This window comes from Scyliorhinus torazame, chromosome 10 (assembly GCF_047496885.1).
Source record: "Scyliorhinus torazame isolate Kashiwa2021f chromosome 10, sScyTor2.1, whole genome shotgun sequence".
NCBI lineage: Eukaryota > Metazoa > Chordata > Chondrichthyes > Carcharhiniformes > Scyliorhinidae > Scyliorhinus > Scyliorhinus torazame.
In genome coordinates, this window is record NC_092716.1 from 226,577,420 (window position 1) to 226,582,471 (window position 5,052).

A 5,052-nucleotide genomic window follows, 5' to 3' on the forward strand; every position below is an offset into this window, starting at 1 on the left:
GTTCCCTCACAGTGCCAGGGACCCCAATTTAATTCCAGCCTTGGGTGACAGGCTGTGTGGAATTTGCATGTTCCCCAGTGTCTGTGTGGGTTCCTCTGGGTGCTCCAGTTTCCTCCCACAGTCATGTGCAGGTTAGGCGGATTGGCCATGCTAAATTGCCCCTTAGTGTTCAAAGATACAGGGTGGGGTGCGCTTTCATAGGGTTGGTGCAGACTTGATGGACTGAATGGTCTCCTTCTGCACTGTATGGATTCTATGGAGGAAAAAAAGAATGCAGGGGAAGATTCTGTGGAGCATAATACTCCCGTGGACATGCTGAGCTGAATGGTCTGTTTCTGTGCTGTATATTTGATGCAGTTTTATGTAAGAAGGCAGCACGGTCGCACAGTGATTAGCACTGTTGTTTCTCAGCGCCAGGGACCCAGGTTCAATTCCTGGCTTGGGTCACTGTCTGTGTGGAGTCTGCACGTTCTCCACATGTCTGTGTGGGTTTCCTCCAGGTGGTCTGGTTTCCTCCCACAAATCCCGAAAGACGTGCTGTTAGGTGAATTGGACATTCTGAATTCTCCCTCAGTGTACCTGAACCGACGCCGGAATGTGGCGACTAGAAGATTTTCACAGTAACTTAATTGCAGTGTTAATGTAAACCTACTTGAGACAATAATAAAAATTATTAAGAGACAGAAACTAGACAACATAGATTTAAGAGCAGTAATTTTGATCTGCACCAACTTCAACAATAAAACATTCACACAGTCATAATCTGGAAGTTTATGCCCAACCATCAGCATTGACCTAACCGTACTAAAGCAAAATGTAGTGGATGCTGGAAATCTGAAATAAAATGAAAAAATGCTGGAAATATTCAGAAGATCTGGCAGCATCTGTGGAGAGAAACAGAGATAATGGGTCAAATCGTCCATGGAGTGGCAATCACTGTCAGGTTGTCATTCCATTCCTTTTTACTTACCCTTGGTTGGGAATGCACATTTCTCACCCGGACATCTGACCATTCAGGGAGGGTAGTCGGCGGGGGGGAGGTGATGGGGGGAGGGGGGAGTGGTCAGGGGGAGAATAGATGGTGGGCAGAGGGGTTGTCAGTATCATAGTTACCCAGAAGTTAGAAGTGGTGTTAATCATTCTAATGTTGCCCGGGTAACTGTTCTAACAATAATCTTTATTGTCACAAGTAGGCTTACATTGCAATGAGGTTACTGTGAAAAGCCCCTAGTCGCCACATTCCGGCACCTGTTCTGGTACACAGAGGGAGAATTCAGAATGTTCAAATTACCTAATAGCACGTCTTTTGAGACTAGTGGGAGGAAACCGGAGCACCCGGAGGAAACCCACACAGACACAGGGAGAACGTTCAGACTCCGCACAGACAGTGACCCAGCCGGGAATCAAACCTGGGACCTTGGTGCTGTGAAGCCACAGTGCTAACCACTGTGCTACCGTGCTGCCCACATCTTCTAATAGAGTTGCCACCATCCAAACTCTCTGATTTTAATGGGGGTTCCGGTGGTTCCTGGCGCAGGGTAGTTACCCAATGGAAGTTGAAACTTACTGGCAGTTCCTGTGCAGTTCTTGCTTTAGGACATCGGGGGGGAGTCTGGCCCCCAGTGGGGAAATGGAAAATATGAGCCAATGTTTCAGGTCAATGACGTTTCATCAGAACTGTGAGCTAACCTTTCAACCTTGACCTAATATTGTTAGAACTGATTTTTATCTATTTACAAACCTTGTTATTAGAAGAATATTTTTGATGTCTGAAAGTCAATAGATCATTTACATACATAAGAATAGAACAGGTAATTAAGCTGTTCTATGATGCATATTTTAAAGTTGCTAAATACATCTTAATTATTTGTTGTAAATGTTAACGTAGCATGAAATACTGTTATAGACTTGCTAAAAATAATACTATGTTCAGTCCTTTGACAACAAATAATTATAACTTGGGCACTTTGAATGGTTCCAGATCACAGAGGTAGAATTGCTGGTTTCTTAGTACACTTAAATTTTGGCTGTTTTTAATTAATTTTCCATTTTTCCCTGAAGTATGACCTCCAGAGTAAGTCTGCTGGCACCCATGGAGCCATATTCCAGTAATAGAAAATGTTCCAGCTCCGGGTCACTGTCCGTGTGGCGTTTGCACATTCTCCCCGTGTCTGCATGGGTCTCACCGCAACAACCCAAAGATGTGCAGGGTAGGTGGATTGGCCACTTTAAATTGCCCCTTAATTGGAAACATTTTTAAAAAGTAATAAAAAAAATGTTTTATATAGGGCAGTATTTTAACTCTGTGTAAGTGAATAGGTTTTGTGTGAGTTAAAATCGTGCCATGGCTGCCTCGAGCATGCGCCGTGCCCCAACGGCCGAGAAGTTGCCTCCTCCTTCTCTGCTCCCCCCCCCCCCCCCCCCCAAACACGCAGGGGCTGGGAGGGGCCTGGTGCCGTTGGTCGCCATACTGCGATCGGCCGGAGTTTGGGGCGCTGGGTGCCTGTGGCTGTGATCAGAATGGGTGACAAGCCTCTCTGGGAGCAGATTGTAAGTGGCTTTGTACAACATTACTATCAAGTTTTTGATGCAGACAGGAGCCAACTAGGATCATTATATATTGACGCATCATGCCTAAGTTGGGAAGGACAGCAGTTCCAAGGTAAAACAGCCATTGTGGAAAAAATAATTGGCCTTCCATTTCGTAAAATACAACACAGCATAACTGCACAAGACCACCAACCCACTCCAGATAGTTGCATCCTGAGTATGGTAGTAGGACAACTTCAGGCTGATGAAGACCCTGTTATGGGATTTCACCAGATATTTCTACTGAAAAACATCAACGACGCTTGGGTCTGCACCAACGATGTCTTCAGGCTAGCACTGCATAACTTTGGCTGAGACTTCTGCCTCAAGCACATCCTTACATCCACTCTTCTAATCTGCTATTAATCACAATAACTGGATTCCAAATATCATACACAAGCGTGTACGCAACAGTAAAATCTGCAACATGCGTAGTATCTAATCACAGTTTGCTTGAATTTAGACATTTGTGCATGATGTTTGGGAAAATGTTACTTTAGCTGACATGGGCAAGACAGTACCCCAGTGTGTGTTGTACCAGCATGCCTCAGAAGATAAGTCATACCACACTTTCTTTCTTCCTCTGTGTACCGGTCAGTTGCTATAGCAATCCAAAGAATCAAAATAAATAACAGCAACTACCTGTCCAACTTTTTGAATTGTTCATACCTTTTGTTGACTCATGATACAATAAACCATGTACTTTTCTTAAAAAAAAAAAAAAAAAAAAAAAAAAAAAAAAAAAAAAAAAAAAAAATCGTGCCATAATCTTTCAGCTTAATTACCAAAGGAATTTAAGAAACTACATGCAGAAAAATAGAAAATGAAATATTGCTGAGACATGTAGTATAAATGCAGGTTTCTTTTTCACTAGTTCATTCACCACTCTGGGTGCATCAACACGCAACTGGAAAACTCTTCAATCATGAAACTACCATTGTAACATCAGGAGCAAAGGATAAGATTAGATTTCCCTGAACTGACCAATCTCACTTGGTAGCCTGCTATAACCATTTGGCAAAATGAATCCTTCGTGGAGACTCTTAAATAATGTTGCCAATCACTGCACTGGCTGTATATTCTTTACAGACTGTTGAAGGCTTTTAGTTTTACTTTAGCAGTCTCTTCACCCTCTCAATTGCAATTTCCATTGAACACTTTCCCTATTATTTTCTTTTCTCACCCAAACACATTGATCAAACCAGTTGGGCTGGCAGGACCATATAGAACACAGATACCATGAACGTTGTCCTTTTATAATTATCCCAAAATTCATCGTGAATATTCCCACCCTCATGTCAACAGTCACAGAGGTAGTTTTAAATAATATATATTTGTATATGTGGGTATTTGAAATAAGGCACAGCTTTAGGTAAAGTTAAATTTTAAGATTCTGTATTTGAAAATGTTAATGACTTCAGTTTGGTTAGGTGCATGTATGGGAATGAGTGTTTATGATGTGAAACTAAATAGAGTTCAATGAAAGATTAGCCTGTTGCTTAGCAACCAGGAGCCACCCTAGGTTAGAAATACCTTTTGAGTTTAGTTTTAAGCTAGACCCAGAAGAAGCTGGACGAGATGAGGGAATAAAGCCGTTGAAGCGATAGTTAGCATGGCTGATTAGATTGTGTGGAAGCTTGAATGCATGTAGCAATCCAAGGCAGAGAAATACTGATAGGAGAGATTGAAATCCTGAAAGTGGATTCTTGGTGAAGGCTTGTCTGAGAGAAGATTTCAAAATGTGTTCTTCAAGAATGGAGTTTGGAACCACTCGTGTGGAGGTCAGAGTTCCAGTGAGACCTGTTGGCTCACAGTGTGACAAGCATCTGAGGGGATTTGATGAGAAATCCACAGAAGTTGTTTTGGGTGGCATCTGCTTAGTTTCAATGTTTGACCACAGTTCGGCTGTTTGTTTACATGGACTGTCAGTACTGAGACCATAATAGTATAAGATATACTTTGTAACTTGTATTATCCTTAGAAATCTGAGCACATTTGTGAAGATATAGTTGGGTGAAGGTATATATCATATTACAGTCAATTGTTTCTTGTTTAATAACAGTTTTATTCTTTTGTTAAAAGATAATTGGCAATCCTGCGACTCTGTTCACTGAATTCTCGAAACAAAATATAAAAGTTATGGTCTATTGAGCCAGGATTCTATTCTGGGACCTGACTGTCCAATAGTAATCAGCTGGGATCATAACACAACAAACTACAGCCTGCCAAACTGAGACAATGCATGATCATAACAACTTTTGCAACTGGAGATAAATGTAATGTTCTTTGTTAGGAAACAAAGGTAGGATTAAGTGAATTATCTTTGTTTTGGTAAACATTAGAAATAAGGTATATCTTAGATGGGTTTAATTTAATGTTTCTGTGCCTGGAGGGGACCTATAGTTAGATTCATGTTGGACAAAGGATGTTTGTATATGTGGGAATTAGTTAAGCTCCAGCATG

General features: G+C 41.5%; 1 pseudogene; it reads left to right on the forward strand.

Moving 5' to 3' along the window:
* Nucleotides 1–2,423: 2,423 nt before the first annotated feature.
* LOC140384627 (nuclear transport factor 2 pseudogene) lies at nucleotides 2,424–3,239 on the forward strand (annotated as a pseudogene).
* The last annotated feature ends 1,813 nt before the right edge of the window (nucleotides 3,240–5,052 follow it).